At 37.7% G+C, this 14,892-nt stretch overlaps 1 protein-coding gene across 2 annotated transcripts in view; it reads left to right on the forward strand.

The window, feature by feature from the left end:
- The first annotated feature begins 3,393 nt into the window (after nucleotides 1-3,393).
- The window catches only part of thsd7ba (thrombospondin, type I, domain containing 7Ba), a 191,792-nt gene continuing 180,293 nt past the window's right edge, over nucleotides 3,394-14,892 (forward strand). For both annotated transcript variants that reach the window (XM_015358247.2, XM_069196635.1), the window contains exon 1: nucleotides 3,394-3,806. The gene's annotated coding sequence lies outside the window, so the exon portion shown is untranslated. The remainder of the gene's footprint in view (nucleotides 3,807-14,892) is intronic.

Here is a 14,892-nt window from a genome sequence, read left to right on the forward strand (position 1 = left end):
ACAATTTGTCACAAAAATTGTTTAAAAAATGCAAAAAGGTATATAGACATTGGGTTTACCTTTTAAAGGCTAACCATAATCCAACACAAAGGAAAAGACGACATGCAAATAATGCACAAACCAGACAAAAGACATAACAGACATGAAACAAAGTATATCCCTTTTATGACTGCATGTGCCACATAAGAAACTGCAGCTAGATGCTCTATGAGGAGACCTGATTTAAGAATTCAAATTCCTCAAAGTTATTAATTTGAATTATTTGTCATTTAAATATATTAATTTAAATGAGTGGAGTAAACTACCCATCCATATTGTTGATGCTGATATCCTGGCTTCTTTCACGAAACAGGTGGGTGAGATAAAGCAGCTATGGCTCTGTTGTCATTATTATTAAGTTATTGGTTTAACAGATGACCATATCCAAGGGTATAGACACAGACAGTTTGCATTAAGTGTAAGTAAATAGAACAATTGTGCAGGGAAAAGTAAATGAATGAAATAATAAGGTTAGCACAAACAAGATGAGCCAAGGTTTTATGTATACCGTGTTTACAGTAAGTGTAGTTAGCAAGCTGCATTACCAGTCTGGGAATCAAAAAAACATTAGAATAGTATGTGTTAGTTACATTATAATTACATGCATGTTTTCACAACATGTGAAAAATGCGGAAGAAATAAAATTGCGAGCTGTAGAATTCTGAAAGCAGATAGTGTAAGCAGTGAGGCCTACCATGAAGGAGACACCCGATTGCCCAGGTGGGAGTCCAGGAACCGGGGGATCCATCTGAGACAGACAAAGTTAAAATCCGGAACAGGAAAAAAGAGTAAAACCAGGCTAACGAAGCCAGGCACTCTGAGCCCTCAGATGGCTCAGATGGTCAGCACACCGTGAGGAACCTATGCCGTCTGGTGTCTCCTGGACCCGCTGGTAGGTGGGTTTCTGGGCGTCCATCTTCCAATGCTGAGAGAGGAATAGTGGGAGGACCAGGCTTAAATAGTGGCTGACTAAACAGGGGGCAGGTACACGTAATGAACTAAAATACAAAAGGGTCAGAATGTGGATCGTGACAGAGTTAAATCACAAGGTGATATCACAGGCTACCAAGTCAGAAATTGGTGGCTGAAAACAAGATTTGGAACACATTTGGACATCATGCCCACTGTGGAAATACATTACCCTGCATGAAGTTGCAGTCAGCAGGAATACCAGGTTGTTGCAATCTGAATGTGAATATGTGCCTGTCAAAGCTGAAGAAGCAATAGCAATCACACTAAAATTGTACTGTATACTGTGTTCAGCTTTATAAAAAGAGTCCTTTAAATTGAAAGTGCCGACTCTGATATTGGTGAACTTAGAGGACAATGAAGGCACTTGTGCTTCTTAAAGCGGTCAGGTTTATTTAGGATAGAGGTAGTGCTTATAAATAGCATACAAATAAATAAGTTTTATGATAAAAGCTACACAATTGCAATACTTTTTATTTTTTTATCACAAGAGCATGTACTGTTATGCAAGGAGAGAAGGTGGACACTCTGACACTCATGTCCTCTGATCTTCATAGTAGGTCATGCGGTACACTTAGAGAATTTTAATCAATTTACTAGTAACATCCGTAGAGAAGTCTTATTAATCTTCTTTTTATAATGAATAAAAAAAATATTGAACATTTATGGTGTTTAGTACAAAACTACAATGCGGACAAAGCAATAAGTTAAAAATAAACCACATGAAATTATTTACAGGTTTTAAATTTAAATCCTTAAAAGAAAAATGAAGAATAAAAAGCAGAAAAAGTCTGAGGTATTTCCTGATATTCCTACAACAGAAGAGATATTAACACCAGGAATGCATAAACAGAGAGTACAGATAAAATTAGAATACTCTCATTGTTGTGATGTAATTAGTGGAGTACCACAGAGATCTTTAGTAGAACCACCGCTTTTCCTAATCTATAACAATTACCTAGATTCTGGATCTAGTGAAAATTGCAGGTGGTAAAGGTGGTAAAGGAAATCCAATCCTGTCACAACACTTCTTCTTGATGTAGACATCCCTCTCTGGAGTGCTAGAACACTTCCTCTTCCATTCCTTCCCTCTTTTCCTCTGCACTTACTCTGCTCTCTCCCTCTTTCTCCCACTTTCTTTGTTGCATTTGTGATTGAGCGTCCAACCTACTGCATCTAGAGCCAATAGTCATCGTTCCATCTCTCTTTGTTCACAAATCTGATACCCTGGCTTCTTTCTTATACTGACTGGATGAGCCCCTTGAATCAATTCACTCTTTGCAACCAACATGAATGAGATGGGCCAAATGATCCCCTCTTGTTTAAAGCCATTTTTATGTGCTGGCACATTAACCTGAATATGAATATTAACCTTACAAGTCATATCTCTGATCAGTTAATGTGCTACACACCAACTTTCCTGTGCATCGTACAGGAAACCACATCAGGAGAGCATTTGCCAAGAGCCAAAGCTTTTATGATATAATTGATTTTAATGTTGTTTTGTCTGCCAAATGGGACAACTCAGGGAATAAAGAATAATGTACAATATAAGCCTTCATCACTGGGTGGTTTATAGAAGGCCTGGGGAATATCTGGAGCATAAAAGTGAAAGATTAGCATCAGCAGTCTACTTTAGTTTTCCCCTGAGCAATGAAAGAAGCAAAACAAAAATAAAGTGCACATATTACAAAAAGTTATTAAGGAGTCCCTGTTGTGTCCTGCAGCTAACCATTGTACATCTGTAGTTTTAACATGAGTGATGAAATATGTCTTATTTTCATGTTCTGAACCTGTATTTTAATTTGTCAGACCAGTTTTCCTGCAGAGCTTTTTCATTACAGATTTGTCAATTTAATAGTTAACACTTATCATTTTGAATTTTGCAAAATTAAAATAATTAAACGAATTTAAACTAATTAAATTTGATTTAAGCTGACATCTACATTGTCAGATTTCAAAGGGGTGCAAAGGTAAACGAACTGACTTCGTTACCACGATGATACCACATCCAGTGTTTTTAATGTGCTCTGAGAGGTTTAAGTGAGAGAATAGTAGTTATAATGAACCCAGATTCTTACTGTCGTTGCAGAATGGTCCTCGGAGAACTGATGACAAAATGAGCTGGCATAAGTGTGGCATAATGCTTCCACAGTATCGCTCCAGGGCTGTGTATCATACAGCTCGTAAAAGACAAAAATTTGGAAAGCAAAAACCACTTAGGGGAGAAACAATTAGAAAAACAGTCCCCAGAGAATAAATAAGGCAGAGGCATTTAAACACTGCTGTTCCCTGAGACTAGGAGCTATTTTGAAAAGACTGAAATAAGCAAGCAGGAAGCAAAAAGATTTTAAAAAAGAGCACAGTGTGTCATGACAAGGGAGAGGAGACAGTGTGGGACTGAACAAGAGCACAGTGATGAACACAGACAGGCTGAGAGAGGCGGAGAGACAAACAAAGGGAAGGTGGCAGAGTGGGGGGCAGAGAGAAAGAAATACAGAAATAAAGGAGAGGAGAAAAGAGAAGCAAAGCAGTTCAAGGAAAGAGAAAGGGAGTGATGTGAAGAAAGAGAAGAGTCTCATTCAGAGACAGCAGGGCTGGATAAATGGGAATCATCCCTGTTAGCCAATGAGTTTAAAGAGTGAAGCAGATGTCATTAGACTGAGAAGTACCACCTCCAGGAGCTCCAGCATCCCTTCAGAGAAGAGTGCAATGAGAGCTGTGCCTTCACATCGGCAGCTGGCTTATACTCACCGAGTACTTCTTCATGGTCACGACAGCAGACTGACGTTGCACCGGTAAGTCCGCAGGGGTTTCAGTCCCTTTCTTTTGCTTGCTTACAGTGACAGACTGACACATTCTATAGTGAGCAAGACTCTTATCTGGTGATGTTGTTCCTCATTTGTGTGTATTAATGGGAGTGAAAGCAGAGTAGCAGAAAGACATTCAGCAGCTGAGACTGAGAAGAGCTAAGTTGTGGACGACCCAAGGAAATAGTGCACTTGCGAAAAGCTGCCACAGACCTCTGATCTGAATGCTTATGTAAGTGCTGTTGTTGCTGGAAACTGAAACTGAGATTACCGTAACTTCAAGATCCAGGATCTGTGATGAGCAGCGGGAGAGAAAAGGGATGCTGTGGAATGTGTGAATGTTTTATTGTGGTTTGATTTCATCAGTGTACTTTCAGATTTTGGAATGGATGGCACAGCAAACGTGTATCAATGTGAACAGGTAGATGGTTATAGTAGCAGAGGATCCTGGTGTTTTAGGTGTTTTGGTGATTGTCTAGTGAGCAAAACTGCATGCTACTCATCAGACGATGCACATTCAGAAGTAGAAGCTATTAAAAGCCGTTACACACACTGACAGTGCAGTTGTTTTAGTTTGAAGTGTCTAAGCCCCCAACAGACATGTTTCTGGCAATCCAGGTAAGTAGGCTAATAGTGACAGTTCTAAATGCCATTGCAGTGGTTACATCTGACAATTAAATGTAAGAGGTTTGTAAAACATTTTTTTCTGCTGAGTCTTTGGCTGTCATTAGTTGAAACACTCTAGAAACATTCACATCAGTATTGCTCTTTTTGCTGCTGTTTTATTTCATTCATAAAAAATATGAAAATCTTTCTTTTGCAGTTAAACCATTGTTGTTATTATTATTATTATTATTATTATTGTTGTTGTTGTTGTTGTGGTTTTTATGGTTTGAAAACCCTCTTTTAATACAAAGACCCTCCAAAATTAGGAAAAAACTTGTTTGCAGTGTTGTTAAAATGATATGAGGATACAAGTTTATAGAAAATGACAGAAAGTTAAAGTGATAAAAAAAGACTTTGTTGCAAAACATAATATTGACTTATATTATATGCTGCAATAGTTATCAAGACTCCGTGAGATACAGAAATATGTGTTAAGTGTCTGTTGTGATGACGAGGGGACGTAGGGTACCAAGCTAGCCCAGACTTCACTCTGGACAGGATACCAGTCTATAGCAGAGCACACACAGGGTAGAATGTAGAAACACCTATGAACCTAGGCAGTCTGTCTTTGGAAGAAAATCCAAGAGAACACAGGCAGAACATTCAAACAGCTCACTGGTGCCCCAGTCCAAAAACCGATTCAAGATTTGTAAGGGAAGCAGTGCTGACCGTATACCACTGTGCCACTCTAGACAAATAATTGACTGGTAATTCATGAATCTGAGATATTGCCATTAGATATATCTATCAGCCTGGTATTTCAACTCTTTATTAAAACTTGAACTGGAAGAAAGAAAAAAGAAACATATGGCATTATCTTTTACAAAAACTTGAATTTAATTTTCTTGCGAAGGTTGACTTGAGTGTGTTTATACTTGGAGCTCGCAGTCCCTAGCCAGTTGTACCAGATGTGTTGTAAAAGGTTTTTTGTTGTTTCATTTTACAGATTCTCTTTGTTTAACACAGACTAGGTGTCAAGATGATTAATCTGAGCGTCAGGACGGTGTCAGGATGGTACCTCTTTCTTAGGTAACTAGAAGGCAGTGTGTCTTTTGGGAAATACCTTCTTGTTCCTAGCTTGCTTGTAAGATACAGTACAGTGAGGTGAGCCATGTAGTTCTTTTTGTGCACAAAAAGCTAATGCAAAACAAAAATAGCTCTAAATGTTTTCCAGTTAAATTGCGTGTCATATCTAACTGAATAGCAATGTTTTATTTATACTGTAGTTAATAGGTCATGATGTAGAATCCAAGGGAGTAATATTCTATGTAGGAGGAAATGTTTTAATGATCACTATATTAGGCTATACAACAAAGGGATATGATGTTAGGGAAATACTGAGGAATTAAACATGCATGAATTCATTTTAATCTGAACCATTGAAGGTACTAAAAGTACCTACTGTACATTATGCAGAGCCCTGGCTCTTCAGCATTTTTATTATCTGCTGGGACTGAAACTTTTCCAGAACAGTAACATTATTAACAGAGGTTTTTATTATGTCTGTTATATGCTGTGAATAGGCAGCTCTTTGATAAAATAGTTTCCTGACTTCCGTCTACAACAGCATCGTTTTTCTTAGTGTGAAAACATTTTAAGGCTTATGTTCGCAGTCAGACATTGAAAGTTGTCACATGAATACCTACCAGCAGAGCTGGTTTGGAATGCCATTACACATCTGCTGTGTTTTAATAGTGTTGCTGTGTCTGTAGCATAAAGGAAATACTCTCTAAAATAAGAGCAGCTCCTGTACCAATTTCCTTTTACCCAATGATATTTTCAAAATATATAATGTTACAGATTAATTACAAAAACAAAACATTAAATATACTAGTACTCTGGCATTTTGACAGATTCCTGCAGTATAGTTTTATGCAAAGATTTTTCAACCCAGTTTCAGCTACACCTGCAGTGCAAGCCAGTAGTCTATGTTAATTAGCTTTCAATGATGCCTGCTTCTAGCCTTTAGTAGAGCTATTTCTCTCTCTCTTTATATATAGGATGAAGTGCTCTAATTCTCTTCAAGCTACAGCAAAGTGTTTATGTGAATGTGCTTCACACTCTTGGTTTAAGATGTCAAAGTCATCTTGCAGCCTCCTCTAAATACTGCAGGGTGATATTTCAGAGTAATGCTGTGAATATATTATGCTCTTGAGAAGATCGATACAGTTTGGTCTTGAGACAGTCATGTTACTACACCTGCATGCAGGCAGAGATGCACTTCCCTGCTGCCGTGGAAGCTCTTCAGTAAATCTGTATCTTGGGGACACTAATCACAGAGTACGTATTGCATTACTCAGCCGCTGAATTGCTATTATATTTAATTACAAATGAGCTCAAATGTTCTGCTTTAATCTTTGCAACTGGTGCCAAGTAGAGCAGTTTTGTACATATGCAGCTGTATGTGCATGTGAGAATGCATGGGACTGAATCAAACCAGCAGTGGCTTACGCATTGAAGAGGTTAAAAGGACCTCGTTGCCACACAAAACAAAAGCCACCATGAGACGCTGACTTTCCAAACGGGGAAATACTGACCAGCTGTTCTATAGGATAAGGGAATAGTGTACAGTGTACAGAAGATAAATACTGGAGAAGAATTATCAGTGAATAATTTAGTGATGTTTTATTAAGATGAAAGTAACTTCAAATACCGACACCCCCAAGACTGAAATAAATACCTATATTATTATGTTATATTTGGAATTAGGGAGATTATTTTGTTGTTACACACCCTTATGTGAAATAAGCATAGGCATCACTCTAGCAAAGGTTTGTAGCCTTTCTTACGTTCCAGTGCTCACAGTTTGCATTTTTAATTCCCACTATTTCCTCTATCTCTGAGTTTCATGGGGATTAGAGGAACATTTGTTAGTTTTAAGAGAGGTAATTTTCATTTTCCCCACTAGCGTCTTTATTTTCAAATGAAGACAGTCATGACTGCTGCCACATGGTACCACTTTGATCATGTATCTGTGAATCTCAGTGAATTGGCAGATACACCCCATCTGGGTCTTTGTCTGTGACGAAGGGGATTTATGTAATCTCACTGCTGTGTTCTCCTGGTCACTTCTGATTCCCTCCCACTCTCTGCAAACCTGCAGAGTTTTGGAGATTTCTCTCTAGAATTTTTTCCTGCTGAAAATTTAAACCCTGAATGCCTTTTCACAACTATATATTTTCAGAATAATTATACCTAAGTAAAAAAAGCCTTGTACTGTAGCTTCAGTCTCATGAAATTAGCCTGAGCCATAAACTATGCAGATCCACACATCCCTGCCACTCCAAGGCAGCATTTCTGAGCTACTTTAGCTCTTAAGGAGTTGCGGTTTGGACATTTAAATGAATAATTGAAATGAAACAAATGAAACTTTTTTTTTACTGTATAATAATGCAGGATACCAAACCTCCAAAATAATGTAATATTTGTTAAAGATCTTATTAATCTCATGACATCTTATAACACATCCGTGTGATTTCAGAAAATGTTTTTCAAATGCAAGTTTAAAATAACTGCTGATGTAGCCACATCTCTTTTTTCTAAAATGATTGGGGATCTCAAGAGTATTAAATCACATGATCCTTGAGAGATCCCCCATATGACTCCTTTACACACTATGAGAGATTGAAATCTAGCTGGTCCATATGCATTGGGCTATAAATATGTATCACAGGCACAGTAGGTTTAATATTCAATCCTTACTGTTGTTTTAACGTTGTTTGGAATTTAATATGTTTCTGTCCTTTTTTAGAATGTTTTCAGTCTCCAGTGAGTATGTCATGTTTGTGCATTTTCAATGAAAAAAAACAGCAAGTGAGAGAATAAATCCAGTAGTCAGATCAACTCTGAATAGACTTGGTTCTGTGCAGCCGAAACTGCTCAGTTCATAAATGAAAGAATCTACTTTGATGATGGATGTAGGGGCTCATCAAGCATGTTGCAAGGTGATGTGATCCCCGTGAACAGTGGTAGAGCTGAACTCTGGCTCAGCCGGAGGCCTGACCTTTTAGCATAGCGGACCTCACTACAGCTCTGCTGAGCTGGTGTGGTTCAGAGCTTGGAGGTTCCTGATCGACTATTTTTTAACTCCAGCTGGGAGAAGACCTGCACTGCTGCTAAGACTGAAAGAGACAAAAGACAACAGATAGAAAGTGATACAAAATACTTTTGTGTTTATTAGTTCTAGTCAATGGTACTAGACCCGGTACCTGGTACTGATCAGGTACCTATTCACAACATATGTGTGCAGTGTTCAGGGAGCTTTAGTATTTTTTTATAATTGTTAACTGACATCCAGCCCAAGGAAAGGGCACAGATGTTGAGTAAATGATCTGGTCCCCCACTCCTGCGTTATTGACCACTGCTGAGAACATTCTGTGTCCATAACAACAGCATCAGCTTTCAGAGCTGTCTTTTCTGCTGTCACATCGCTTTAATTATTAAGCTCAGGATAGCTTGGGACCAGAGTGTATGCTTTGCGTATTAATTCATGAGAATCTAGGTTCTCCCAGGACAGGTACGGCAGTTGCTGCATATTCTTGGGTGTTTTATGAGAAATGTATTTGCATTGCAGACTTAGTTGGTGATTCCCTGATCTCATTACTGTGTAAGACAATAGTGCTGGAGAGCTTCAAATGCAGATCATTTCAAGGTCAGGACTCACACAGTACAGCACCAATACAGGAGTCCTTATCCTCATTTGCGTCACAAACAAAAACCCCACCAAGTCTAGTTACTAGACCTTTACAACAGACACACATGCGGATGTTAATCGTTTGGTGATCATGGCAGTGTAATCCCTCAGCACGTCTGGAGTGTCTGCCAGGCCGTGGGGATGGATATTGAGCCGGCCTCCCTGTTTCAGCTGTCTCAGGTGGAAGTGGGGGAGTGCAGGCACAAGTGGTCAGAGTCTGGCTGGTTAGCTGAGCACCATATGCCAGTCTTTGAGTGGGTTGCCAATTACAGCCCTGAGGTCATGTTACCACCTACTCCATTACTTCTGGATCACAAAAGACATTCAGTCAAGCTCAACATCATATAGCAGGAATTAGCACAGAGAGATTGCGTTCTTCCAGGCGACTTAATGGCATTAAGATACACTGAATATTCTGCATACTGGGTCTTTGTGTAAAGTCTGTCTTACATATAAACATGTTTAATGTAACACTGGGCTTAGGGAGCAGAATTATTATCTCTAAGTGAACAGTTGAAGATTACACAGACAAGTCAAATTAGAAGGCATTACCATCTCATTTTATTAAGGGGGCAATGGTATTTAAAATACAAATAATAACATGTTTCACTTAAAACCTGGATACACAATGTTCAGTTCACGTCTCCACCATGCATAACCAATTTAATTCTCTCCCAGAAATACATAATGAGTTTGCAGTTGTTATTTTTCACTTTGCTTTTGAATTATGAATGAACTAGACTATTGAAGCATGTTATTTAATGATTAAAGTATTAATAATTTTTAAAACTTTCTAATGAACAATAGAAGAGTGATAAAACTTGCACAAAAGAACAATGTTTGGATTAAAATTAACTTGAGATGTTCAATTCACTTATTCAACCATTCAGTTCAAAATGCTCCTATGCATTGTGTCATCCTCACAGCTAATTGCTAACATCCATACAACATTAAGTGAAACTCCGCCTGAATGATGGTTTAGCCCTTGTCTAATCATAAGAGTAGATGAAGACTTTGTATACTACAAAGCAATGATTTATGGTACCACATGGAGCTACCAAATCACCTTCCAGATCAGGACTGTTGAAAGGTGTACCTACAGATGCTGTGTATGTGATTCATGATTTAATTGCTCTTTAATAAATACACATTTACAAGTTATCTGTTATGTAATATCTTTAAAAATGTGTTCCACTATGACTTCTCAATTATTTGTATGAAATCCACTTGAGTGAATAAGTTTTTTCGATGCTGTATCTTTTTCTAATACAAATTAGTTCTGTGTTTGAAGGGTTCTTGACCTCCATGGTACTGTCCCTTCTCTAGGTTTTGCAGTGCTTTTTCTCCTTTCCCACGAGAACCTCAAGTCACTGACATGTGCCCAGTTTAAGAACATAGAAAAATACGTTTGGGATTGAGAGCAGGTTTCACACTCCCAAACAGCCTTAGGGCTGCATCCGACTATTTTTAGAATAATTGTTGAAGTAGCCGTTCCTACTTCAGATTGAACTATGTTTCTTAAAATGTTTTAGCTTTGAGTTAATTATACTCTACTTGTTGTTTTTTGTGACTTCTTGCCATTTATTGACAAATGTTATACCTTACTGTAACAGTTGCGATCATTTTATGCAATGTGCCTTAGATTAAGTTGTTGGCATTAACAATATAAAGTGATATTACAGAATACCACAAACCACATTTTATAGAAAGAAATGCTGACAATAAAGAGTGGTGGGATAAAAGGCATTCTGAGTTTGAGCAAACAATAGTATATATTTCTTTTTATTGCTTCTATGTTTCATATTTTAACTTCTAAGTTTCATATTTTTACCAGATCAAGGAAAAAGAAAACAGAATAACTTTTATCGCAACAGTCTTAAAAGATCCTTTTAAATTTCCCACCTTACAAGTGCTGAGTTGTTTTCAGAGCCATGGGCCCCTCAGCGTGACCTCAGGAGACTCAAAGTGTACCTGAGAGAAGACTGGTAATATTGATATCCACACAGTGCCAGTTTAACAGACCCAATATTTGTGACTAAACCCACAGCTGGCCAGGTGATTCAAGAAGACACTTGATGTACCTTCTTCAGCTGGCAGGCTTCCCAATAGGGAAACAGAGACCAGAAAGGGCTGTAAATCTCCTCCAATTTTCTATTTTCGAAACTTTTATTTTCCATTTGTATTCAAGTAAACTAATTAAACTTTTAAGTATCTATTATAAGGCAGAACATCAGCATGCTAATCTTCTGTAGTCAGAATTTTAATCAGAATTAAAATTTCTATCTTAAGTCTAGTGAGAATTTGTCTTAAAATGACATACTTTTAGTTCAGTGACAGATCACGGTTTAGTTGCAGACTGAACAGCATACTGCATCTTCAAATCTGTCAGGGAACCGGCAGGTAGTCTTCCGAGGATCCTGTGCGTAGCTGTGAATTCTGCGGAATGCAGAGGCAAACAATCCAAAATCGTAATCCAGAAGCAAGGTCGATAGGAGAAGTTAGAGATCAGTTAACCAGAAAGGTGAAATCCATGAGATGAGATCGAAAAGGGAAAAGTTAAGTCCAAAATCCGGGAAATTCAACAAGACAAAAACACACACTAGAGAACTCTAAAGGAAGCTTCTCAGTAGGGAGCATGGGTTGGTGCGTGAGGGAACTTTAAATACTGACGGGAACGGGATGTGGTTGGATAATTTGTCCAGGAGTGAGAATCTGTGGAATCTGATGCATGTGGGAATGTGATGGGTTCAATTAGGAATGAAACTGTGAAACAGTGGGTTTGGGAACGCAATGGCGTTTTGCGAGGGAGAGTGACAAAATGACAAAAGCAGCATTTTAAATGTAAAGCAAAAATATATTTAAAAATCTACAATTTTTTCAAAAAACATGTATTTTTTTAAATAGCAGTGTCTTATGCTTTCTTATGAAAGTGTTTTTGAGTTCCACCTTATGTGTTGTTGATGATGATCGGCAAAGATCCACTGCTGTGATTAACAGTTATTTGTGGTGATTGCACTAGACATCCTGACGCCCAGACTAGATTATTACCAACCTAATCTGCTCTGTGTGGACTAATTCACAAACTTCCTGATTAAAATACAGCAGAGTCTTCCATGCTGCAGCCATTCCCCAGGAAGTTCATTATTTCATCAGAAGCAGCCTGCGTCATGGTCCTCACTTTCCACTGTAATATTTACAGTGCCATGACATGCAGTTTAGGTGCTTTTGTTTATCATCTTATTATAACAGACAGGCCATTTCTGAGCAATATGATGAGCTTCCCTTCATAGGGCTGGATTTGAATTATGCTGGACCCTCAAGTATCCTGCAGCCTGACATTTTGAGTATTTGAGTATCTTCTTTAATGTCTAAATGGTATTAAAAATGGACCCCAGTAATATGCTTTTTAATTTTTTTTTTACGAGAACATGTTATTTACAGTATTAACAACTTAGAGTTGATAACTACAACACGCATATATAACAAGAATACATTAATGATCATAATACCACTGCCTTTTCTCCATATGGAAATTTCACACGCAGATTAACAAGATGATGGAACATTTTCAGTAAACTCAGCACATGTGGGATTGCTGCAAACACGTCTCACATTAGATGTCCATAACGTGCAGCACACTTTTGTCCTGTTGTCTGCAGGTGAAAATGTGCTGATATTGAGTGATATTGTACAGAGGGCAGAGCACAATGCTCTTGACACAAAAACAAGTACCCATATTAGTTGTTTAGTTGGTGTGGTACCCAAATTAATGCCAACTGACTTTTTAAATACTTGGCTTTAGCCAGAGTTCTGATTGCAGTTCAGGTCAGGTCTGAGACCAGTTCCTTCATTTTCAAATTTCCATCATTCTGCTCTTGTAATGTTTGATTGTGATTGCGGATTGTACAGTGCCAATACCTGTCTACAGTCTGCTGAGATTTAAATAAATGTGTTATGAACAGCTGAAAAACCATTATGGATATCTCTTTCCGTGAATTTCAATTAAGGTTATTTGAATGTAAATCAGAGTTTTATGAAAGAAACATTTGCTAAGGACCCTCCAGGCAGCCTGAGCATCACTACTATCCTTTGCAGCATTCTGGTCCTTTTCCAGAGTGGACATCTTTTGTCACGGAGGGATAACCAATCCTCTGCATTGCTTGGTGTTGGATTTTGTGATCAAGAGATAAACAAGAACAGCTGACACTTTTTATTTCAGTGTTTTATAAACTTTAGCAGTTTTGCCGATCTCAGTTTTTACACTTAAGAGGAAACTTCAGTTTCACTTACTTGCTGGTCTTGTCGTTCTTTCACAAGTGTGAGAAGACCCTACTCCACATAAACACAAGCACTGGATAAAAGGATTATTATAATTGATTTTGCAATCAGCAGGATGCAACATTAAGCAGTCGAGAATTCATAAGTATGACATTATCTGACTGAAGATGCAGAGGTTAAACAGAACGATGTATAATTCTGTCAGCAAGGCTCAAATTATCAAACAACCACTTGAAGAGAAGTTATATTTTTCGCTGAGGTTTTTGAATAACAGAGTCCCAGCTTTATGAATGAATGTAGCCATGAACACAGAACTGGCACACCTCAGTTTGACTGAGTGAAACTAGTGATTGGGACTAGCAAGAGTGGTGTGGATTAACATTGAATTTGGAAGATTCGAGGCAAGGGAATTTTTCAGCTTGAAGCAAGATATCTTTTTTAACTTATGACTTTTGTCAAGTTGGATCAAATTGGTGGAAAGTTATGACCAACTTGAGCTTGGTTTCATTAGCCTCCATGAAAACAGGGAATTGGAAAGTTAAGTGTATTTTTTCTGGAGACGAATTAGAAGCAATTTTCAGCCTTGTGACAGATTTGAATTTCTTTGTAATTTGTAATTCTTTTTCTGTAGAAACCACAATTATAGGAGAAAGACTCCACTGGGCTAGGCAGTGTAGTTAGATTTCAGCATCTACCTTCTCTTAATAAGGACCATATTTACAGTATACATTTGTGTTTTAAACTGAAGGAGAGACCAGATTGACCTGCGACCTATGCATTTAGAAATTTACTTATAACTTCAACGAGTTGAAACATTATATATTTAAACCCAAACTATCCATAGATGGATTTTCTCCATCTATATATGTGCATTGAGAATTGGTTTGTTTTACTTTGACCTTTGACAGCATAAAATATATTGAGAAGACTTACGGGTTCTAAGATGGTATTTCATTTTTAGACATTAAAGCATAATCCAGTGATGGCTAAATACCTCACTGTATTTTTATGACTTTAATCAAACTTTATTATGTTATCAGATTCTCTAAATTCCTAGTTTAAGTCACTGAAAACCATGACTCTACTGAGATCAGAAAAAAAATATTAAAATTGGTTATATTTAAAATGTAAGATGCAATCTTAGTATTTTTTACATATTTAATATAATTTATGTGGATAATTAATATATTTCACGATAGGTGATGACAGATGTGCATAATCACTTAAATCAGTTAAAATAAAACTGAAGACATTCATCTTCTTAGTGTGAAACTCCACTCATCCCACTCTTTCTGTCTTGATGCACAGTCATTTTTTAGAATCCTGCCCTTGGTCTACCGACCCCATTCATCAAACATTTTACACTCCCGTTTTTTGGTGGAGAAATTAAAATACACATCAAGAGAAAAACAGTGGTTAAACTGATATTGAGGGGTT

Source organism: Lepisosteus oculatus, chromosome 12, assembly GCF_040954835.1.
Source record: "Lepisosteus oculatus isolate fLepOcu1 chromosome 12, fLepOcu1.hap2, whole genome shotgun sequence".
Taxonomy (NCBI): Eukaryota; Metazoa; Chordata; class Actinopteri; order Semionotiformes; family Lepisosteidae; genus Lepisosteus; species Lepisosteus oculatus.